The sequence below is a fragment of the Aotus nancymaae genome, unplaced genomic scaffold (assembly GCF_030222135.1).
Source record: "Aotus nancymaae isolate 86718 unplaced genomic scaffold, 86718_ANA_hifiasm-v0.15.2.pri h1tg000020l, whole genome shotgun sequence".
Lineage (NCBI taxonomy): Eukaryota > Metazoa > Chordata > Mammalia > Primates > Aotidae > Aotus > Aotus nancymaae.
The window spans coordinates 52184663-52210467 of record NW_026988432.1 but is presented as its reverse complement, the minus strand read 5'-3'; the positions used below and the strand labels follow the sequence as shown (position 1 = coordinate 52210467).

The following is a 25805-nucleotide window of genomic DNA, read 5'->3' as shown; positions in this document are numbered from 1 at the left end:
ATCCATGCAGCGACATTCCACGGGGGATCTCCTGCCTCCCCAGGGAGGCCCAGAGAAATGAAGTCGAAAATGATGGAATTGGCATATGTATCCCAGCAGATTGACTCCTGAAACTGTTACACTGCTGGACTTGCAGTCCCATGCAGAGGGCATGATGAGGAAAAGGTGGGCACCAATGTTTCCAGCACTCAGAATGAGATGAAATGAAATCACTTCTGGTAGAGTCCTATTAGAAGACAGAAAACCACTGTGTGTGCAATGTATGATGAAGCCCTAGAGAGATGTTTCTCTGAGTCAGTCATTAGTAGATAAGGGATCCAGGGTTTGTGAGCAAGAGTATCCAGATTTTAATTGTTATTAAACATTTGATACTATAGTATAAACACACCCATATCTTGGGAAAACTGAAAACTATGAAAAAGTACAGAGGCAAAGAGATGCTCTGGAATCCCACTGCACTGAGATAATTATTAACGTTTTAACATACTTTCTATGTGCTTTTTGCATACTTGAGATTATAGCATATAAAATTATCTGCCTTGATTTTTTTAAACTAAATTTTATCACATAACCACATCCCCCTAATCTTCAGATCAGATTAGATCAGATCGGTGATATTCAGAGACATCGCTTCTATCTGAGTGCAATAGTACTATTCAATGTCTCTCAGGATGCGGATGTTGGTCATTCTTTACAAAGCTAATGGCCATACCCTTCCAGCCATATCGACCTGATCTCCCAATTCTGTGTGAGAGTACAATTCTGGTTTCAGGCAGGTCATAGTAAAAGATGAGAGACACCTGAGGGACATCTGATCCCCCAGCCCAGACATCTGTAGAAATGAGCACTGTGCTGGCGCCGGATGGGAACTCCTGCACGATGGACTGTGGCTCTTTCTGAGGTGTCTCTGTACATCGAGGATGGGGAGAGAGTGGTGTCTCTCATTTTCTCCATCAGCCAGTCAACTTTCCTTTTGGTGTTACGGAAGATGACCACCTCAGTGACGGTGAGCATTTTGTAGAGATCACACAGAATGTCGAATTTCCACTCTTCTCTTTCCACTGCCATGAAAAACTGTTTGATGCCTTCCAGAGTCAATTCACCAAGATGTGGGCTGGGTCCATCATGTGCTTGTTAGTCACCCCTAGGATTTCTCGAGGTACTGTGGCACTAATGAGGACTGCTTGTGTGGCTGGAGGCAAGTACCTGAACATGTCGTAAATCTGATCTTTGAAACCTAAGTTTATCTGTTTATTATAAAGGATATTGCAAAGGATACAGATGAAGAGATGCATAGGGGAAGGTAGGGGGGAAGGTGCTGGGAACTTCCAAGCCCTCTTGAGTGGGCCACTCTCTAGGAACCTCCATGTGTTACGCTATCAGGAAGCTCCCTAATTCTTTTCAATAAGTAATACAAGCATGCATAAAATGCAAATTCAAAAGATTCGTAAGGTTATACAGTGAAACCAAGTCTTCCCACTCTACCTTCCAGCCACCAAGAATCCAGCTTCAGTTTCTTGCTTTTCCTTTCAGGGAAATCCTTTGCATTATGAGCACATGTATCTGGCAGATCATTCTGTGTCAGTTCATAAAGACATGCTTTATTTTTTGTAATATCACTGAGGCTGGATGGAGTGCAGTAACTATTCAAAGACGTGGTCATAGCACACCACAGCCCCCAACTCCTGGGTGCAAGTGATCCTCCTGCCTCAGCCTCCTGAGTAGCTGGGACTAGCATTTTTCTTTTTAATGGCTGTGTACTGTTTGAGTGTATATCTCCTATGGGTGGACACTTAGTTGTTCTTGACTTTTGCCTGTAATAAACAATGTTGTATTGAATCATGCTATGTGAATCTCACTTCCACAGGATAAGATCTTAGGAGTGGAACTGTTGAGTTCAAAGATATGAATGTCTAACATTTTGATATATATTACGAAATTTATCTTCATAGAGATAGCAGTTTATATTTCTATCAGTAATACAAGAAGAGAGAGCCTGTTTTCTTATACTCCCGTCTACAAAATGTATTACCAAATGTATTGAAGTTTGCCAGTTTAGTTTAAAGTGTTATTTCATTATAATTTTAATTTCTTTTATTTTGATTGAAGTCGAGCATTTTTTAGTAGTCACTAATTATTTCTTAAGTAGGCTGTCTTCTTTTGGGTTGTTTTTTTCTTTATTAATTTGTAGGGCATTCTTTACACAGTGAAGAAATTTTAGGTCTTTGGTTGTGATAGCATCTGGAAGTATTTTTTTTTTTTTTTTTGCCTAGATTATCTTTTCAATTGTTTATGTTATTTATTTGTTTGTGTGTTTTTGCCATTCAGAAATATTTTATATGTTTGGTTCCATCTTTCAAAATTTTTATTTTTAGGGTTCTGAGTTTTGTCACATACACAGAGAATCTTTTCCCACTTGGAGATTTTAAATATATTTTTCTATTTTCCTTTGGTACTTTCATGGGTCATATTTTACACTTTAATTTTTGCTCTGTCTAAAATTTGTTTTTGTGTAAAGTGTGAAATAGGGATACAGCTGAATATTTTTTTCACATAGCTAACCAGTATCATTTGTTGTATAAACTACCTTTCTCTGTTATTTTAAAATGCCAGCATTAACATATAGTAAATTAGGCCGGGCACAGTGGATGCCTGTAATCCTGAAACTTTGGGAGGCCGAGGCAGGAGGATCACTTGAAGTCAGGAATTCAAGACCAGCCTGACAAATGTGGTGAAACCCCAACTCTACTAAAAATACAAAAATTAGCTGGGCGTGGTGGCACATGTCTGTAATCCCAGCTACTTGAGAGGCTGAGGCACGACAATCGTTTGAATCTGGGAGGCAGAGGTTACAGTGAGCTGAGATTGCGCCACTGCACTGTAGCCTGGGCGACAGAGTGAAACTCCGTCTCAAAAAAACAAAACAAACCCCCAAAACCCCATATATTAAATTTCCATGTGTATTTGGGTCTATTTCTCAATTTTTCTGTTATGGTTTTTTGGTCTTTTTTTTTCATGAACGGTAGTGAACTTTAAAATTATTCTGACTTTATAATGGATGTCAATACCCAGCATTGCGCTTTTTCATTATTACTCTTTTTCTTTCAGAGAAATTCTTCACATTTTTTTGGACAGCCTTGACCACTTATTTTTTCATAGGAACATTGGAATGGCTTTGGCTGTGTTTTTCTCTTGATTATATGTATTTTCTCTAGAGTTTTTTTTTTTTTTGAGACAAAGTTTCATTCTGTCGCCCAGGCTGGAGTGCAGTGGTGCAATCTCAGCCCTCTGCAGCCTCTGCCTCTCAGGCTCAAATGATTCTCCTGCCTCAGCTTCCAAGTAGCTGAGACTACAGGCGCCTGCCACCATGCCCTGCTAATTTTTTTTGCATTTTTAGTAGAGAGGGGGTTTCACCATGTTGGCCAGGCTGGTCTCGAACTCCTGACCTCAAGTGATTCGCCTGCCTCAGCCTCACAAAGTGCTGGGATTACAGGTGTGAGCCACCATGTCCGGCTCACTAGAGTTGTGTTAAATTCTCTGACTATTCTGGGGAGAGATGACATCTTTATAATTTGGTTTTCCTTGTTTCAGAAGATGGTTGTTTTTCCACTAATTTATTGTTTATTTGCCCCTTAGTAGCATTTAAAAATGTACTTCATGTAGATTTTTCATACTTCTGGCTAAGTTCACTCCTAGGTATATTATCCCCCCATCTTTTTTTTTTTTTTTTCTGCTATTTCAAATCGAGTCTTTTCTTCCATTTTACAATATGGCTGGTAGTCATCTGAACAGTGAATATATGGTGGCTATTATTAATTTTATGTAACAATTTTGTTTCTGGTCACACTATTCTTGTCCTTAGTTTTGGTAATAGCTTTGCGTTATTAAAACAGTTGACTGCTGAAATTTCTTGAGAAGCTATTAAATCATTTTAAATGATGCCAATTTTAACTCTTCTCTCTCTCTCTCTCTTTTGGAGACATGGTCTCACTGTGTCACCCAGGCTGGAGTGCAGTGGCATGATCTCTGCTCACTGCAGCCTCAGCCTCTCAGGCTCAAGTGATCCTCCCACCTCAGTCTCTTGAGTAGCTGGAACCACAGGGGTGCACTACCTTGCTCGGCTAATTTTTTTGTATTTATTGAGGTGGGGTTTTGCCATGTTGCCCATAGTGGTCTCCAACTCCTGAGCTCAAGCAATTTACCCACCTTGACTTCCCAAAGTGCTGGGGTTACAGGTGTGAGCCACTGTGCCCAGCCTCTTTTCTCATTTTTATGCCTCATTTCTTCTTGTTTTGTAATATTGGCTGATATCCTCATTATAGTGTTATATAAGAGTTAAGAAAATGGGCATCTTTGTTTAGTTTCTCATTTTATTGAGAATATGTATAGTTTTTCTCAGTAAGCATGATGGGAGGCTGAGATAGATGTATTTTATCATGCTAAGGAAGTTTACCCATCTTTTCCTATTTGATAAGATAAAAAAATTAAAAGTAGATATTGAAATTTTGAAATGCCTTTTCTTTTTTTCTTGAGATGGAGTCTCACTCTGTCATGCAGGATGGACTGCAGTGGTGCAATCTTGGCTCACTGCAACCTTCACCTCCTGGATTCAAGTGATTCTCTGGCTTCAACCTCCCATATAGCTGGGATTATAGGCATGTACCACCATGCCCAGCTAATTTATTTTTAGTAGAGACTGGGTTTTACCATGTTGGCCAGTCTGGTCTCGAACTCCTGACCTCAGGTGATCCACCCATCTCAGCCTCCCAAAGTGCTGGGATTACAGGTGTGAACCACCATACCTGGCCTCAAATGCCTTTTCAACATCTATGGAGACAACTGTATTGACTTTCACTTCTGACCCATTAATATTAATGAGTTTCTTAGTATTTTTGGAATAAGCCCAATGGTATGGATATTTCAAAGACTCTGATCCCTATTGCTACCGCCAGATAGTATAGAAAGGTTGTACTTGTTTGTGATCCCATCATCATTGTATCAGAACACCTAGCAAATGTAGCATGGGGAAGGCAATCAGTGGTCTTCTGCAGTAAAAAGTTATTATTAAAGAGATGAGAAACATAAAAAAATTAAAAAAGAAATTAAAAAACCCAGAAAGGGATAAAAGGTGGGCAGATCTTTAATCTTAGTCCATTTCTGTGGGAAAACCATCTGGATAAAAGCACCTTGCATCTTTGCAGGATTCAGTTATAGCAACAGGAAAGTACAAAACCCACCCACATGAAACCACTGTGCCTTCCAGGTTACGAAACGCTCTTTCTGGGTACCTATGGGAATAATCAGGTATGCTATTCAGGAATGCTGAGAAACAAAATCCAACTAACATGGACATAAAAGGAAACGAATTGGCTCATGTAACTTGGAAATCCAAGAGGGTGGATCTGACTTTGGGTAGAGCTGAATCTATGAGTTCAAACACTATTATCAAGACTGTTCTTTATTTTTTGGCTCTTGGACACCTTTGTTAACTTCATGGTTGGAAAGTCATTCTTCACATCCCAGCAAAATGGCCATCAGCTGTGCCAGGGTTAGGCTTACCTCATTCTTCACTCTTCTTGAACTAAGAAGAGACCTTTTGAGACAGAGTAGAGCCAGGCTGGTCTTGAACTCCTGAGCTCAAGCAATCTGCCTGGCCTCTTGAAGTGCTGGGATTACAGGCATGAGCCACTACACCCGATCTAAAATAATTCTTAAAAAAAACCCAAAAAACTATGGCTCTGCTATGCCACAGGTCCACCTGCTTTTTAATTGCTTTGCTCAGGAAATGGAGACATCCTGATTTTGATTTTTCTGCCTGGGTCATGTGTTTGCCTCTGCAGTGAGAAAGCAAAGTAGATAACAAGGAGTGGACGAGGTGATAGAACCAAGAAATTCAAGGAGCTTCCTGGCATTAGATCAAACCTTCACCATGCATCTTGATAGAAGTAAATAATTCCTCTACAAGTTATGCAAAGAGACACTATAATACTGTGATACTTTTTTTTTTTTGAGACAGAGGAGTCTCACTCTGTCACCCAGGCTGGAGTGCAGTGGTGTGATCTCGGCTCACTGCAACCTTCGCCTTCTGGGTTCAAGTAATACTCCTGCCTCAGCCTCCTGAGTAACTGGAATTACAGGCACGCCACCATGCCTGGCTTTTTTTTTTTTGAGATGGAGTTTCACTCTTGTCTCCCAGGCCAGAGTGCAATGGTATGATCTTGGCTCACTACAACCTCTGCCTCCCAGGTTCAAGCAATTCTCTCACCTCAGCCTCCTGAGTAGTTGGGATCACAGGCACCTGCCACCATGCCCAGGTACTTTTTGTATTTTTAGTAGAGATGAAGTTTTGCCATGTTGGCCAGGCTGGTCTCAGACTCCTGACCTCAAGTGATCCACTCGCCTTGGCCTCCCAAAGTGCTGGGATTACAGGTGTGAGCCACTGCACCTGGCCTAATTTTTTGTATTTTTAATAGAGACCAGGTTTTGCCTTGTTGGCCAGGCTGTTCTCGAACTCCTGACTTAAGTAATCTACTGGCCTCAGCCTCCCAAAGTGCTGAAACTACAGGCATGAGCCACCGCCACTGCTCCCGGCCAACACTATGATACTTTGAATTTAGCTTAACAGTCTCTGAAATTCAGATATTCTTATCTTCTTTCAGCCAAATCATGGGAGGCTAGCATACTGCCTATAGACTCTCTTGAATATTATTTGAAAACCCATTAAATTAAATACACAAACCCTTGGCAACACGGGATTGCCGTGAATTTGACTTTTATCTCTAATGTCTCAGGAAATAGTTTATGATGTTTCCTCAACAATGACAAAGAAAATAAATTGAAATTAATTCTTTTTAGTTGATTAACTTCATGGCAATATGCATACACTTCTGAGGTTCAGGATTTAGGGAAAATAAGCATCCAGTGAAGAAGAAATTGAATAGAAAGGCTTGGAAGAGGAGAACTCACAAATACAAGTGAGAGATGTTTTGACAGTAATGGGATATCAAGAACTGAATTGGCCCTGAAATTGTGTTCATTAAGGGTTGTGTGTTTCTTTGAGGTTTATTAAGACCCTTGAGAGGAAACAAACACATTTCAACACAGAGAAATAAAAATGCTCATTTAGGACTATAACATGTCTCCCCTGAGTTTTTTTAAATGTTATTTTTGACACACTTTTTTGGCATTTTGACACGCCGCTGTTACAGATTCAGTCACAGCACAGTACTTCCATTAGACAAAAACAACAGCATTTTTATTTCTCTAAGCAAAAAGAGTTTGAAGTGAAATTTGAACTGACTTTCAAGAACTCTTCAGTGCAGTGAAAGAGTTGAGAAGATAAAATTGAGATGATGTCTGTGTGAAGAGGGGCGGGTAGGCCCCTAGCTCCTTCTCTAGGAACCCCATCTCTGTCCGCTGAGTTACTGTACGGGACAAGATCCCACTAGCTACATAGCCTTGATCTTGTTCTCAGGAGCTTTGGAAAGAAGACCTCACACAGGTCCTGTGCATGTGCCGGGAGATGAGGGGAGCTTGGCTTTTTGTCAGGCAAGAAACTTTGAGTGTAGCATCTCAAGGTTGTTGTCCAGACAACTGTAATAGAAAGTCTCTGATAAGAGCCAGGAATAGGGGCTTGCACCTATAGTCCCAGCTACTCAGGAGGCTGAGGAGGGGGATCCATTGAGCCCAGGAGGTTGAGGCTGCCGTGGGCTGTGATCGTGGTGCTACGCTCCAGCCTGGGTGACAGAGCAAAACCCTGTCTCAAACAAACAAACAAATATTCCCTGATAAGACTTAGGACAGATCTTAAAGAAATTTGGAAAGCAGAGAAGCCATTTCTTCAGTGTTTCAGGAATAGCTAATCTCTGAAGCCAACTCTCACCCTGCTCCTCAATTCCTTCTCTTCTTTTCTTTCTCCTTTCCCTTTAATTTCTGCTTACCTGTAAGTGAAATAGAGTATGAGGAACTGCAAGTTACTAAGAGATCCACAGTCCATGTCAGTCCTGGGGAGGAATCACTGAGGCCCTTGAGCCCACTTGTACCTCTCACACAGTTATACCTGGAAAATGTTGACTTTCTTGAGCCTCCATTTCCTAATTTATAAAATGAGGATCAAGATATCTACCTGGTGGGGTTATTGTGAGGCTTTCTGCAGCTGAAACAATGTTTAGAATGAAGTAGTCGTTCAATTGATGTTAGTTCCTCCTTTCTTTTTCCTTTATTTAGGACAAATGAGACATAAGCATATGAAAAAGTAATTAGCTTTCATAGAATATTTGCATATACAACAATTTTTGATCTAGATTCTGTTTACCAAGACAAACTGTGGCTTTGGAAGACTAAATGAATGATTTTCTTGATCTTGATCTCCTGACCTCACGATCCACCCACCTCAGCCTCCCGAAGTGCTGGGGTTACAGGCGTGAGCCAATAATCCTGTAGAAATGTATGTAAGCAGACTGGGAGCAGTGGCTCACACCTGTTATCCTAGCATTTTGGGAGGCTGAGGTGGGTGGATCACTTGAGGCCAGGAGTTGGAGACCAGTCTGGCCAATATGGTGAAACCCCATCTCTACTAAAAACACAAAAAAAATTAGCTGGGCATGGTGGCGGGTACCTGTAATCCCAGCTACTTGGGAGGCTGAAGCAGGAGAATCTCGAACTCAGGAGGCGGAGGTTGCAGTGAGCCAAGATCATGCCATTGCACTCCAGCCTGGGCAACAAGAGTGAAACAACATCTCAAAAAAAAAAAAAAAAGAAAGAAAAAGAAATGTATGTATGCTGGCTAAATTAAAAAAAATACACGTAAATATAAGCAGATGGGATTAAATAAATAAGAATGGACTAATATAGCAGCCTCCTGCAGTCAAATGACCTGGTCTCAAATCGTGGCTTCATATTCCTGGGTGAGTTGTTTAACTTTCTGAGCCTCATTCTTCTCATCTGTGAATGGGGATGACCCCCGGAGCCGATGAGAGGAGGATTAACTGGAGCAATGACTATAAACCAAGTAGACAGGGCTTGGCATGGCATGGACACTCAGTGTTAGCCGTTACTAACAATACAGAATGCAATTATCAGTCAGATTGGCCGTTTGCATGTTTGTAAGGGAACAAGGACAAGGCGAAAGATCCTAACACAATTCAGGGTATATTTCCACACAAGTCCTGACTGTTCCAGAAGGTGTTACGGCATTTGGGGGGTTGCCGTTCGAAAGGGATTTAACCAATGGCTGACCTCCCTGCTTCCTACCCTCACTTCACCCCCTACACTGTAGATCAGTGCCAGCTCTGTGCATGAAGCATTACTCACACTGTCTCTTTACACAGCAGTTAACCTTACTTGTCACTGCTTCCGGTGGGAGATCAAGAGCATTGAAATTACAGAGGTGGCACAATAAATCATGGTCACTTCTTGACATGGCCAGACAAAGCAGCTGGAAGGAACCTCGCTGCAATGTCAGCTCAAAGTTGAAATGCAAAGTTTTAACATATTAATTTTCTCTCTCTTTTTATTGTCATCCTGGTTTTTCCTTGCTCCCTCATGACTCAAAGGAGCGCATGGGAGATTGAACTGGCAGCTTGGTGGGTTAATCAACATGCATGGTTTTTCTTTTTCTTTCCCCCACCACCGTCCAAATGGGAACATGGTGATTTAAGAATGAAATAATTGAGCTAATCTAACGATGCAGTGAAACAGCTGCTTTCACCTGTGAAATCTCAAGCTTCAACATCTCACATTTTAAACACAAATGCTCTTAGAATGTAAGCTCCAGGAAAGATGTATCCAAGGCCTTGTACCCTGCCTAGGACATAGCAGGCACTTACCAGATATTGGTGAAATTCACGGATGGCAGCTCTGGCTTTCTGTCTCTCTCATTGCTATAGTTTCTCCTTTTCTTTTACCAAGACCTCCTCACGTGACCCCTCAAGTGCCTCCCAGGTATCAATTAGTGAAACACCTCTGGAAGAGTTTTCAATATGGATTCACTCTGTGTCCCCACCCAGATCTCATCTTGAATTGTAACTCTCGCGTGTCACAGCGGGGACCTGTAATCCCTACATGTCTAGGGAGGCAGGTAATTGGATCATGGTGTCGGTTTCCCCCATGCTGTTCTCCTGATAGTGAATGAGTTCTCAAGAGAGCTGATGGTTTTATAAGTGTTTGGAAGTTCCTCCTTTGCACTTCTCTCTCCTGCTGCCTTGTGAAGAAGGTGCCTGCTTCCCCTTCCACCATGATTGTTAAGTTTCCTGAGGCTTCCCCAGCCATGCAAAACTGTAAGTCAATTAGACCTCTTTCCTTCATAAATTACCCAGTCTCAGGAAAGTTCTTTACAGCAGTGTGAAAATGGACTAATGTAATTGACTTCCAAGATTCAGTTCTTTTCCTACCCTACTTGGCTGCCATGACCTAGGACTTTATAAACTTGCCTTTTCTGGAGGCTTAGGATCCTGACCTGTCTCTACTTAGTAGTCTGTTTTCTTGTTTCCTCATGTTAGGCAATCGGATTTTATAAAAGCTAATACATATCTCCCCAGATTAATGCACATACAAATGAGGCACATATGTTTGGTCCATGATTGTTTTGAACCTTTTGGGGACACATTCATGAATCCAAGTCAAAGACCATGGCTTCTGTAATTGCCTGTTTAATTAGTGGTAGCTGCTGCCAAGCTCTCCTCTCCTTGAGTGCGGGGAATAGGTTTTTCCTCAACTTCTATTCATTTCTCAACCTGCAACAATTAGGCTTTTATCTCAAAACTACTCTTCCGAAGCAGGTAGAAGTGCTCTGCAGGCCGCTCAACTCCCCGACCCATCCCCGATCCCTGTCCTTGGTCACTATTGCTCACTCTTTCCTTCCTTCCATTTCTTGGCTCTCACAACACCATTCTGCCCTTGTTCTACTAGCTCTTGGATGCTTCTTTCTTCCTTTCTTGTCTTCTCTACCCCTGAATGCTCATCTTCCTCAGGGCTCTATTCCCACTCCCTACTTCCTCATATTCTACATCCCCTCTCTGAGGAAGGGCATCTCAGTTCTCGGTTTCCACACTATGCGTCCACTGCCAATATCCGGGCATGTCCCAGCCCAGACCTCGCTCTTGAACACTGCCTCAGCTCCCTCTATGTCCACCTGTGGGATGGCTCCACTGACTTGCCTTTGGGATCTTATGCTCGACGTGTTCACTGGGAGAAGACACATGTTCTTCACTCCTGATGTTTTCTTCCATGGGGAGTCATGTGCATTAGTACACTTTCAGCCTCTTTGTACTCCCTCTCCACTTTGGAGAGGAGAAAACTCCCTGATTGGTGAGCTGCTTTTGGAGAGCATGTGCTCTTGGTTCCTCTTGGCCTTCAGGAGGCTTAATGGGAAAGTCCTTGCACGTACCATGGGAGGCAAAGGGCACCCAATCCTCCCAGGGTAGGGGGGACCAGCAGCAGTCTAATTGTGGGGCTCAGCCTGAGCGAATCCACTGGCCTGCAGGTATACACTGGGTTCTATAATATCAACCTTGTTTTAAACAATAGGGATGTTTTAATTTCATACTTGCTTTACTGTTTTATTTGCTTAGTGGTTCAGAACTCAGGGCTTAGAAAAAGCACATTACTTGGCTGGGGATGGGGTGGGAGTAGGGGTGGAGAGGATTTTCAAGTGCTCATATTACCCTAAACTGAACTAATTATGTACTTGTGCTTTTTCTCTGGAATTGGCTTTTCTTCTCTTCTGGTTTCTCTTATCTTTCTCAATGCAAGATCTATTTTTTCTTCCAGTGGTCTTTCTAGAACTTAGCTACTTGCCAGAAAAATTTTCTGAAAATGCCCTTAATCTGTCTCAATGGAAAAACAGGGAGATTTCACTCACCAGTATTTCTCGGGAATACAAAAGGACACACGGGTTCTGTTTAATGCTCATGAAGGGAAGAAAAGAAAGAATTCTCAGTCATGACTGTTACCTGGAATTAACTGAGCGTAATTTCTCTAGCTACTGTGAAGCAGCCCAAAAGAAGCAGAAAATAGAGATCCTGCTCTCATGAAGTGTATCATTTAAGGAGGACTGTGTCAACAGGAGCTACCTAAGATCGCAAATAATGCTAAAATATTGAGATACACAGGAGAGTTATGAGAACAATTTCAAATTAAATGAGAGGCTGGGTGCATACTGACTCATGCCTGTAATCCCAGCACTTTGGGAGGCAGATCACCTGAGCTCAGGAGTTTGAGACCAGCCTGGTCAACATGATGAAACCCCATTTCTACTAAAAATACAAAGATTAGCCAGGCATGGTGGTAGGTGCCTGTAATCCTGGCTACTAGGGAGGCTGAGGCAGGAGAATCGCTTGAACCTGGGAGGCAGAGGTTGCCGAGATGGCACTATTGCACTCCAGCCTGGGTGACAGAGCAAGACTCTGTTCCGCCCCCCAAAAAATAAATAGAGTGCTGAAGTGATGGGATGGGGTTGGCTCCTAGCACATAGAACTACTGTTATTATCATTCATGGAGAAGATTAACGTATTGTTGGAATAAATCAAGAGACCTGACTCGCTTTTGCCTTTCATGTCCAAATAAATTGTTTTGTACTCCAAGACCTCTTAATTGAAACTCTGCCCTGCTTCTGTGCAGTTTTAAATGGTTGGCTTATTGTATAAATATGGACTTGGTTTCTGTTTTGTTCTTTCCCAAACTTTATGTACATCTTGACATAATTCTTGCTATAAATTCAGTCTGTAAGCAACAAGAAGTATCATATTCTATGCTTTCTTTAAACTAATGTGAATCTCTTGCCGAGCCCCTATCCACAGGGCTGTATAGAAATTCAATATTGGTCATTGCTGAGGCTCTCTATGGGGTCCTACCCCTGAATGGTGCAAAGGATCTAGGCATTAGAGCCTGAACATCAAGGGTGACCATCTGGTCATTGGCCACCAGCCTGTTCCTGTGACCACAGAAATTCTTAGTGTCCCAGCCTTCAGATCAGGAGGCTCTCCTCCTTGTGTGCCGCGTTTTGGGGCCCAAGAATCCTGAAGGAGGCGAAGGCATCATGGGTCTGTCCTTTCTAGGCGTCTCCCAGAGCAACACCTTCAAGGTCTTGTCACCTCCCTAGGCACTTCCTGAAGTGGATGTGAATGTGTTTCCCACAGGATTTATATGCCTCTCTCTTCATTCCCCAAAATACATTTCTCTGTGTTGTGGGCTGAATTTTGAGCTCCTCCAAATTCATATTTTGAAGTCCTACAGCACCTTAGAATGTGACTATTTTTGCAGATAGAGCCTTTAAAGAGGTAATTAAGTCAACATGAGGTCATTCAGTTGGGCCCTAATCAGTAAGTTACAAAGACACCTGAATCCAATTCATTGAATTGAATTGGATTCAGGTGTCTTTGTAACAATGTTCAGTTCATTGGATTCAGGTGTCTTTGTAAGAAGGCACGATCAGAACACAGAGAGTTGAACACGGAACACACAGTGAGAATGCGACCACCTAGCAAGCCAAGGAGAGATCCTTCAGAAGAAACCAACCCTGTCGACACCTTGACCTCAGAATTCCAGCCTCTAAAACTGTGAGAAAGTAAATCTCTGTTGTTTAAGCCACCCGGTCTGTGGCACTTTGTTTTAGCAGTCCTAGAAAATTGATATACCCTGTATTTAAAAAAAAAACAAAAACCTCAGACTTTTACAAAAAAGTAGCTCTAAGTAGACTTTAAGTAGCTTCTATGTTCTCAAATTTCTGTGTCAAGAACAGTGAGGACTTTGCTATTTGGAAGGGGATGGTGCAGCAGAGGAGGAGAGGAATATTTCTCAAGAATGCAGGCAAATTGGTATCTTAGTAAATTGTCTTTCCCTAGGCTGGTTTCTGTTTGCCCACTGCTCCTGCCTGGTTTTCTTCTTGTGATAGAATAAATCTCCTTGCCTTATCAACCTATCTACCTACTTATCTACCTCCACCCCCATCCTCTTTAAGCACCTATTTGCCGGATGCAAAATTCTAGATATGTGACTCTCCTCGAACTGATTCATATTGGAAGGATTGGAAGATTTGAGGGCAATGACACACTAGAGCCAAAAAGGACTTCTGACCACACTTGTGTCCCAGGAGGTGAGGGGGCTTTTAAAGGACTTGTCCTGAACATGCTTAGTCAAAGATTGTTTCGTAGAAACATCCTCAATATTTACTGAGGCTGTGGCCGATCTGTGAACCAAGTGAGCCAACTGATTGTTGAGCCCAGTTTCCACATTCATATTAAAAGTCAATTGGAAAAGACAGAGTTTCCAAGCAGTTTATAACCTGCTTTATTTCCCTTCCTTTCTTCTACCCTGTGGTTTTGGTAACTTTATTACTCTGATTGGAAAAAATTATTGTCTAATGATATTAAAATGTGCAGCTACTGATAAACTGTGACCAGTTCTTGGCTTTTTGCAAAAGCTGGGAATATTAGATGTCATTAAATATTTTATCTCCCTTCTTTCATGCTATGACTTTAATGCTGTGTTCAAAGATCATTACTCAGTAATGCTGGCAAGGCTCCCCTCCTTTGAAGACATTCGTTACAAGAGCATGTAATATTCATTATTACTCTCACTTGCCTGCTTTTTTTTCATGATATGTCCCCTCCCCCAAAAAAAGGTTTCACTGAGGGCAAATTACTCTAGGTAGGATTTCCGTACTATAGGAAACCATGAGTAAAACAATCTAGACTTTGCACAATTTTCCATGGACATTGGCAGGGTGTATTTTAGAGCAAAATGTGTCTTTACAGCACTACAGGTCCTGATTCATATGAAGGCTTCTTGAGTCTCAGGGCTGGTGCTCCAGGGTTATACACAACTCTCCTTTGAGAGAGGGTTTTCAGGGTGGCTAGACCTTTATCTATATGATGGGAGAGTTAGTAAGCATGCTACAGAAAGGGGACCAAAAAGCACGTAATAAAACTGTAAGACACAAGAGTAAGAAGGAAAAATGTCTGCAGCTCTATGAGTCACTGGATGGCGTCTCCAAGTTTTCCTCCCTAGTGATTACTTTTAACAATGAGAACCATCTACGTCTTACTTGGGTGGGCTTAGGCGATGCCTTGATAAAGTTAGAAAGATGAAAAAAACGAATTCAGATGCTGTTGAGGTCCCTCCTTAGGAGGCACCGCCAGAGAGATTACTTTCAGGTCTTGTTATCCAACCAGGCTGCTCTTGAACAGTTTGCTCTCAGTCTCAGAACGGATGGTCTTTCTGTCATCTCTTTGGCCACTAGGCAGCTTAAAGGAACACTCTGGGGTCACTTCTTGTACCTGGACAGGGCCCCATGCTATGTTTGTCTGCATTCTGATTTTACCTCTGGTTTTTACTTTCTATTCTCATTTGCCTTTGCCCTGATTCCTTCAACTATTTTATTCCTTGTGATGTATATGCTTTTGTAAGTTGCCTGAAATCCTTTGTGGATTGAGGTGAGGGTAAATATAGGCAAAGGAGGAAAATGAATTATGGAGTTTCCATTGCAACTGACAGTTCTGTGAAATAGGATATTGGGAGTTTGGGCACGATGAGGGACGTCTCTTTCCAAAGTATTTTGTGTTTTGTTCTTATAGGTGCTTGTAGGTATTTTTGGACCTTAAAATTGGAACACGTGTTCTGAGATGGGATCTACCACAATAGCAACAGATAGAATATTTGGAACAGGTCTGCTAAATAGAGGATGAATGGCCATATTAGGAATAGATTAAATAATACATAAAGAGCAAAGGAGAATGCAGGGAAGTAAGAGAAACAATAAAAAAGGGTTTAAGTTTTATTTTACAAGCTACAGATAAAGTAATTCCAAAATTCATAACATTAAATTGCTACCCATATATTTTTTTAATGAAGGCTGAGACATGTCTTTTGGATTGGAGGAATTTGATTATTTATTTAAAAAAACAATCATAATTTGTCCGGGTGCAGTGGCTCACGCCTATAATCCCAGCACTTTGGGAGGCTGAGGCAGGCAGATCACCTGAGGCCAGGGGTTCGAGACCAGTCTGGCCAGCATGGCAAAACATTGTCTCAATTAAAAATACAAAAATTAGCTGGGTGTGGTAGCGCATGGCTGTAATCCCAGCTATTTGGGAGGCTGATGAAGGGGAATTACTTGAACCTGGGAGGTGGAGCCTGCAGTAAGCCAAGATCGCACCAGCCTGGGAGAGAGAATGAGACTCCTTCTCAACACAAACAAACAAAAAAACCCAAAACAATAATAATCTACTACTTTTCCATGCCAATAGATAGTACATTTTGAGATGTATTATATATCTATTCCTCAGACTATCGGATCTGAAATCTGAAATCCTGCATGACAGTGCTTTTCTTCCTTTTAAGAATGAATTGAGGCAGGATAAATGCATCGCCCCCTGGATGCCATCAGTTGGAATTAACTCATGCCAGGACGGAGAGGCTGGTTTTGGCTTCCTGTTGGTCACTGGGCATTTCAGCTCTAATTTTGATTTTTATGAAACCCAAGTTATTTTTTTCTTTGTTTTTGACACAAAGTAGAGAGAAAGGAGTGCTTTTCACCACTTTCCCATGCACACAGGAGACTCAGCGTAGTCCAATCTGCACTCCGATGCACTGTCTCAGCCTTCTCCCGAGGGTTCTGGAGTTAATGAACTAAGTCAAAATCTCTGAGCAAAATGATTTCAGTCTCTGGAGGTAGAAGTGGCCATGTGGGATGCTGCCCAGATAGGAAACAATGATCACGCATCCCAACAGCAGAAAGGTTTCCTCAGGCTCTGAGTGAGAGCAGGTGTGAAAACCTTAATGCTGAAATATACAAAGCTTTGCATGCACTCTGTTAAAATGCAGCTCTCCATCCTAAGTAACATTTTAGGCAGCATATTGGCAATACAAAACATTTGAATAAAATCACTGATGGTATTAGTCACCATCCACCCCTTTCCCTGAGTCTTTAGGGATGTGCGTGCATGAAGTGCAAGCTAAAATAACCTTAATCTAATCACCTTTGGAGATTGAGAGGCGTGTGCTCATATAAATGTCAAGTTGGGACATAATTTAGCTGATCTCTGGGGTTTATCGCTATTGCCAGACTTCCTCTTTATTTGATCTGGTGAAGCAAATTAAATGTGTCTCTTAAGTTCTAAACCAGGTAAGGAAAGGAGACTAGAATTTGTGAGTTTCTCATTTGGATACAACAATCATGCAGTCAGTCCTGATTTATGAAGGCAGCAAGGTCCACTGTGTGTGTGTGTGTGTGTGCGTGCGCGCGCGGAAGCTGCAGAAAGGAACCAAGGGCCAATTATCTCGGCCTACCTGTTATCTACTAGTTGGAGGTTGTCTCCTTGACAACACTACTAGATGTACTAAAGGCGGTGGAGCAGAGGTTAATTGCAAAACAAAAATAAAGCTGTACTTAAATATTAGAGGAGAAAATTCTCTTTGTGCACACCTGGCCCTGGTCATCATTCTTAGCCCTATGAGAATCAAACCTCCAGGTTAGCGCATTTGAGGTGGTTAGATAAGGAGAGCTCATCCAGAAACACCCTGACCTCTGGTAAAGAGAATAGCTCTTTGCCACAATTTAGGACTATCAGGGCTCAATCTTGATAGAATAGTGTAAGGCATCATTTTCAGCTGGGGTGACTTTGCTCCCAGAAGACATTTGGCCATGTCTGCAGATATTTTTAGTCATCACATTGGGGGGATGGTATTACTGGCATCTAGTGAGTAGAGGCCAGGGATGATGCTAAAAATCTTACAACACACAGGACAGTTGCCCCACGACAAAGATTTATTTAGCCTAATATATCAATAGGGTGGAGGCTGAGAAACTTAGGTCTGGTGAAACATATATATATATTTACATAAAGCATTTATTGAACTAAATGGATAAAAAGAGATCTGCCTCCTTTTTCTAAATAAATGCAAGTTATATGATAACTGGGATATTAACATTCTAGATGCACCACAGACACAGATTTTCAGCTTTGCAGCCTTTTCACTGTATCACTAAACAGCAAAGCAAAAACGTTATTCTAAAATTGCAGAACGTCATACACGTCTTTCTAATGGCATGAAAGAAATTTTAAAAAAGCATACAGAGGTCCTTTTCACAATATGAAATAGACATATCCAAAATTTCAACTTGCAGCACTCTTAATCCTATGCCCCTTAAACTACATTTTAGGTATAGTTACAAATATCTGTTCCAATCACGTCAACATTCGTAAGAACATACTTCAGCTTCCTCTATATGTTGACCCGGAAGGGAGCATTTTTAGTGTAATGGGATATTGCATAAAGCAGTTGATGCCTTGGAAATGGATTATTTCATAAAGGAGTGGCATAAATATTTTTATTCAGTACACCAAGTTTCAGTTGACAGGTGCCTACACTCCTTTGCCTCTGCTGAGGCATGCACATTTATTTTTTTTTAGATTAGTTTGTTTTTTTTTTCTTTTTTTTCTTTATTTTTTTTTATTGCATTTTAGGTTTTGGGGTACATGTGAAGAACATGCAAGATTGTTGCATAGGTGCATATGTGGCAGTGTGATTTGCTGCCTTTCTCCCCTTCGCCTATATCTGGCATTTCTCCCCATGCTATCTTTCCCCAACTCCCCATCCCCTGCTGTCCCTCCCCTGTTTCCCCCCAACAGACCCCAGTGTGTAGTGCTCCCCTCCCTGCGTCCACGTGTTCTCATTGTTCAACACCCGCCTATGAGTGAGAACATGCGGTGTTTGATTTTGTGTTACTGTGTCAGTTTGCTGAGAATGACGGTTTCCAGGTTCATCCATGTCCCCACAAAGGACGCGAACTCATCGTTTTTGATGGCTGGCATGCACATTTCTTATCCAGCCCCTGCCTCTGTAGCAACTGCTTGCTGCATAAACAATCTCTATGTAGCATGGCAAAGACTTAAAATAACCACCAACGCCTTCTTGTCATACTTATAGAGAAATGAGTCCCCTTCATATGTAATCAACTTGTATAACTGACTTCCAAAATAGAATAGCTGTTTTGTTTTTCATTTATTTTGATCCTGCATTTGGGTTTTAAGAGGAGTTATTTCTATTTAGCAATGACTACTCTGTGGTATAAACTAGATATGCATGTGTGTGATAGTTGACTTTGTTCTTTGATTGGTGTTGATATTTTAGCTATTTTATTTTTTGATCTTAGCACTTGCTAGCTTATTTTAGTTTTAAAGGCTAAGCTGGTGTGAAGTCAACCTGGAAATCTCTGGGATGACCAGTATTCCTTGGCATTTTACATGGAGAACAGCTTAACTGCATTTGTCTTTTCCTAGTGATGTGTACTAGAGCTCCCATTCCCATGAGACTTGGGGCCAGTTAAGCAACTCCAACAGGGAGGCAGCACAGCATAGTGATTAGATATACTGCTTTTAGAATTGTGGTTCCAACACTTGGTTAATTGTGTGGCTATTGAGCAAGTTACGTTATCTATCTGAGGCTGAGTCTCTTCGTAATAGAATGAGAGATCATAATACTGCATGGGTGGTCATGGGGATTAGTAAGGGCTCAATAAATCGTAGCTTTGAGACAATGAGACATGCTGTGTCATTAGCTGGGGAACTCTCTTCCCCCACCTTCTTTCCTTACATTGACGAGAAATCTTGATCAGGAGTGAGAGCTGGGTTCCAAGTCTTTCAAAGCCTGGTCATCCCTTCCCTACATCCATTGAGGAAGTGGTCAACTTAGCCTTGATCCACTAATCTGTGTGATTTGCAAATTCTCATGGCTGCTTTTTGCCAAAGGGCAGAAATCCCAGGCCCTTCTTGCTACCAAAGTGCTGGTCTTTCTTCATACCCTAGTTACCCCAGGACCTGAATGCTCTCTAGGTGAGCTTAAATCATCACTTTCTTCTGCCAGTCTTTTTATTCCAAGGTTTCACCTCAGCTTAATCTGCTCACACCAGGACACTCCTAGGGCCTGGTCACTTTCTCATCATGGTCAGGTGATAAGCTTTGTTTCTGGTGTTATCAGTTATCTGGTGATCTTGAAAGATCTGCCTGACACCCAATTCTCCCTTGCATTTCCCTCTGCCCTTCTAAGGCCAGTTCTCTCTCCAATCCTTCATTATTTTGTGGGTAAATGGTGTGGATTGGCCCAAGTTTGGATGTGACTGATAATTGGAAGCAGTTTCTCTTTTTTCCCCTTTTCTTTTTTCTTTTTAGAGACAGGGTTTCAGTCAAGTAATCCTCCTGCCTCAGCCTTCCAAGTAGCTGGTATGTGCTGCTGTGGGTACACAGGTGTGTGTGACACAGGTGTGTGCTACTGTGTCTGGCTAATTTTTAAATTTTTTTCATAGTGATAGGGTCTCACTATGTTGCCCAGGCTGGTCTTGAACTCCTGGGCTCAAGTGGTTCTTCTGCCTTGGTCTCACGGAACTCTCGGATTACAAGCATGAGCCATGGTGCCCAGAGAAGGAAGCTGCTTCTCCAGTAGAAAGCATTGGCTACCATATTTCCTGTGCTGTTCTGTTGTGCCTCAGCCTCATTCTCCTTGGGATTGGAAAGATAGTGTGTATCCTATTTCCTTCATAAGAAGACACAGCCCTGTGACATTTGATGGAAGTTTATCATATGTGCTTTTTGGATAGGAACAATGTTTCCTTCATTGTTTTATCCTCACAGCCAACCACATAGAAAGTGTTGAATAGATGTTTGCCAAATGAATGATGATGATATCTGGGAAATGTAGATGAATGAGTCCCTTATATTTTACTTTTTTAGGATGTTGAGTGTTCTTTGGTAGAGGTGTGGGGTAGATAGAGTGTATGAGGGAATGGCAGGAGAGAAGTCTATTGTGGTCAGAGCACCATGACCTGTGCCATATAAGGCAAATAGAATCCATATGACATACATATGACATACAAGGCAAGTAGAATCTATGTGACAATGAAAACCCAATGCAGAGGTTTTAGCTGCAAAAAGGTATCATATGTCTAATTATTGTAAAAGTTGTCTTGAAATCCTCAAAAAACCTCAGAGAAAATTAATTTTAGTGGACTTTCATTCAGATCAGTTATATACTGCAGATTACATTTTATGTGTTATGTAAGGAATGAAATCAAATCAAATAACAGGATGCGGCTGGCATCTGTAACTAAGCATGCAGATGGCCCCTTTCTTTTGTCTCAGATTACACATTTTTCTTTTCTCTGATAGGTGTGCTTTTGGGCCTTGAAAGGAATCACTTGTGAGAACCGAGGACTGACTTGGTTCGAGGATGCTGAGCTTGGGAAGTTATGGGGATTAGGTAACACACCAGAGAGCAAATGACACTTTGCTAATAGGAGAACTCATAGAGCAGGAAGATTGTATTGTACTCCTAATCAATCATTTTAGCAATTCTCAACTCTTACAAATCCTTATTCTAATCTAGGCTGCAGCCCATCTGCACAGAAGAAGCAGTAAAACCATTAAATACATTCACACTCACACTCCTTCATTTATTATTGGCTGTAACATTGACATTATCATATTTCATGTAGGGAGAAAAGTATAATAATTGTACTAACTATTTATATACATGTGCTCTTTTAAGAATTAACAATTTTCTGGTAATGGCCAAGAATTATCTTCTTAATACAAATGTATTTCTGTTGTTACAAGACTTTCTGCTCTTTCATATTAATTATAGCTTTAAGAGAAAATTGATTTGGATTTCTCTGTGTTTTTGTATAATTGGAATTCAGACATACTGCTTTTGCCAAGAATATCATGTTTTATTGCGTTTTTTGCAAGGTTATAGGATGATGAATTGGAAATGATCGTTTTGTCCATTTTTTACAGGTTATGTAAAAATGTCACTTGATGTGGTTTAAAGACCCTTTTAGCCTTTTTCCCCCCAAGGCAGATCTAGAGGACAGTGGTATAAGATTATTTAGACAGTATCTTTTAGTATTTTGCTTTGTTTGCCAGCACTGTATCAGTATAATCAAGATACTTAGTAGCAAGAACCTCTAAACAATAAAGATATTTTTCTATGTAACTGACCCCTAAAATGACATTAAAGAAGAATATTATTAAAGAAAAATATTTATGAATAATATTCTTCTTTAATGTCATTTTAGGGGTCAGTTATGGATATTTTATTTAAAATGAGATAAATGATCTAAATTACAGCTTATGCAAAACCATCTAAAGCACTGGGCAAAAGGCTCTTTAGATCAGCCTCTGATAAGTCTGGCTGTCAAACCTCGAGTTTGCAGACTGTGGCTTGTCACAGGCTCCTGTTCCGTTCTCCCAGGCCACTGCTTAGTGGGCCAGCTACAAACACCACAAACTCAGTTGACAAATTAGATAACTCAGCATGTAGATTTTCAGTGTATAAACTACACAGAGATGGGATTTATACCAATTTAGCTCCTAACACTGCTTAACCTAACAGTGACCTTGTGTTGTTCCAGCCTGCTTTATTCTGAGACATTTAAATCATTTGGAGACTTTATCCTTCTTTCTGGTCTCTAGATACGATCTCAAAGTGCAACCTCCAGATCAAAACTAGGCTGGACAGACCCACCAAATCTGTAACTGGCAGATCTTTTGGGGTACAATGCCTAGAAAATCCTCAATGCATTCATTCATTCATCCATCCATCCATCCATTCATTCATTCATTTAAAAAGTAAAAAATATCTGAGCCTTTGCTGTGTGTCAGACATTGTGCTAAGTGCTGAGGGGGAAAAAAAGTAAATAAGCCCTGGGCCTTCCCTTCATACAGTTCTCTGAGAGACTTCATCTGGGCTCATTCTTTCAGCTTTCCGTTCTTTGTTCGGTTTGACTTATGGAACACCGTCTCTCTCATTTTCCTCCTGTACACATTTATGGCCATCCTCACACACTGTGCTTCCCGTGGCAACTCATTGCTGACTCCAATTTGGCAGATAGTTTATTACCTGCTCCATTTTATAGATGAGGCAGTAGAGAGCTCTTTTTTCTACGCCTGAGTGAAGCCTGTCTGCAGACATGAATGCTACAAGCTGGGAGGCAGAGGCCAGTGTTATCCCGCATTTGAAGACACAAAATTTAGGCTTTTCTTGATGTTCAGAGGCGCCTACAACTGAGTTGTTCAAAAAATAATTTTTCTGGTATAATTATTTCTAGGTTGGGGGAATATCACAAACCTCCTCCAGGTGTAACTTAATTGACCACTGGATGTCACCATTGCTCCATATAAACACTGTGGACGGCCGCTGGGCGCTAGGATTTGGGAGCATTTGAAGGTCTGTCTGCATTTTTAGCACTCTTGCTTTGTCCAATTTGCATTATAGTCACCCAGAGCTTCTGTGAAACAAAATGGGATTATAAATAAGCAACTCAACAAAGAAATAAAATTCATCTTACCAAGTAGTAACCATGGTTAATGATCTGATTTAGGTGACAAAGGGATGCTTGGGCAATTGCAAATCATCCTCAGCAAACCTGAGTGAAAGCCATCATTTTTCCCTTTGTCTGGAAGTCTAGATTGTCAAGAGTCTATGCCACACAAAGACTCAGCACAGTACTCACAGAACTGAAAAGTCACATTTTAGAGGTCACCTCTTCCAACATTCTGCTCAATGCAGAAATCCCCCTCACCCCCTATCCCCATAGGCCCCGGATGAATGGCTGCCTGCTTCTAAGCATCCTCAGGGACCAAGCTCACAGATTCACCAAGCAGCACGTTCTGCCCCGGGAGTGCTGGAATAGAGCTGGAAGGAATAGGGAGGTCTTTCTTCAACGCACACGTTTGCTTTTCTTTCATGGCTGCTGTGTGATGTTATATACTCATTAGCAGAAGATATTGTGGGAGTTTAGAGGAAGGGGCTTGGCCCAGCCCAGAGGGTGTGAGAAGGAGCAGCCTTGGAAGGTTCAGTTCCTGGAGCAGCCTAAATGGGGCCCTGGGGGAGGCCCTGGGCCTTTTAGCCTCCCCTAGATCATATAACAGAATGGTCGCTTACTCTGGCTGGATACAGACCCTGTGCTCTTCATGTAGATGCTGCTGGTAAGCATATAAGGAGCTCACTGAATTCAGCAACAGTGAAACTTAATTAATATAATTCTCTCCCCCAGGGCTGTGGATAAGGTGAAATCTCATAATCGAATCTTGGTTTTGTACTGGAGTCTGGTCTATAACTACAGTACCGCTGCAACAGAAAGATGGCATTTTTCTTCTTCTTCTTTTTTTTTTTTTTTAAGATGGAGTCTCCTTTTGACATCCAGGCTGGAGTGCAGTAGCACTATCTCGGCTCACTGCAACCTCCGCCTCCCGGGTTTAAGAGATTTTTCCGCTTCAGCTTCCAGAGTATCTGGGACTACGGGCACCTGCCATTGCACCCGGCTAATTTTTGTATTTTTAGTAGAGATAGAGGTTCAGCATGTTGACCAGGCTGGTCTTGAACTCCTATCTCAGGTGATCCGCCCACCTCGGCTTCCCAAAATGCTGGGACTACAGGTGTGAGCTAAGGCGCCCAGCGGAAAGGTGGCATTTTAAAGCCAGAAGGAAGCATTACCTGTTCTGCTGTCATGCCCACTTCCATTCCTTTAGTGCAGACTGGGGTGGGAATATGTCTCCTCCTCGGCTCATTCCCTCACTTGGAAACTCAAGCAAGAGAGCTCAGAGCCCCATCTGGAGTCAGGGAAGATGGAAGAGGTGAACTCCCTGCATTTTTATAAGGCCCAAGGTCCTCGGAGACAAGATGCTGTTTATCCATTACTAATGGGCACTTGGCTTTTTCTTTGGCTCATTTCTGGTTCAGAATTTTAGTGAAATGACAAAGATCAGATGTTAGCTCTGGAATCCAACAGATGTAGACTTAATTCTTGGCTGGGCCTCCCTCTAGCTGTGTGACTCCAGACAATCACTTCGCTTCCTGAAACTTCAGTTTTTCCTTTTGCAGAATGAAGACAGTGCTGATCATAGTATCAACCCTGAAGGATTGTGCTAAGGATTGAAGAAAAATACATTCAGGCCTCAGAGCACAGTGCCTGTATATTACACATGTGCCGAAAAGGCTAGCTGCCATTATGAAGATGGATAAATTGACTCAAGAAAGGGCAGAAGGAACTTGATATTATGACTATACATTTCAGAGAGGCCCCAGAGAGCAAATAATCAGATCATAGCATTCACTCCTGGAATAAGCATTTTTGAAAACGCTTTCTTGGTCAAGCATGATACGTGGAGGGAGACCCAGTCTGTTTCAGAAAGCCCACAGTCAAGTGGCCAAGATACACGAACAGACGATCCTAATAGATGTGGTGGATGCAACAGCAAAACATGGCCACAGGTTTGACATTACCAGGTATAGCTACTCAAGTTTTCATGGATGCAAATGTAGTGTAAAGACACATCTGCTTAATTTTTTAAAATTCGCTGGATTCTGTTATTGCAAAACCTGGGAATTTGGACTGTGGTATAGTGGTGGTTGCATAAACGTGGTGTCATACGTAGTTTCTTAAGCCGTGCAAGATGTGTATCTGTTACGTAACAACACCCCTGAAAGGTGCTTTGAACAAATGGAACTTTCATGTTCCTTCACCATTTAAATGTCTATGTTCAGAGAAACATAATGAAGATTGCCAGAAAGACAGTTGCCCCAAGCACGTTCATGTTCCGGCTGACTATATCTTTTCCATCTGAATGTACTTCCTGTTATTCTTGTGGGGCTTTTATATAAATCGCTTCAATGTTTAAACCAGTTTAAACTTTATATGAGTATATACTGTGTAGATTTAAAAAGAAGTTCAGAATCAACTTTCTTTTACTCAACTAATTATTGTGGTGTTGCTAGATTGCAAACTGCCAACGTTGTCCCTCAGGCTGTAT

General features: G+C 41.6%; 1 pseudogene; it reads right to left on the bottom strand.

Annotated features, from left to right (window-relative positions):
• Positions 1-598: 598 nt before the first annotated feature.
• On the bottom strand, positions 599-1295 carry LOC105712057 (eukaryotic initiation factor 4A-III-like; annotated as a pseudogene).
• Between the last annotated feature and the right edge of the window lie 24510 nt (positions 1296-25805).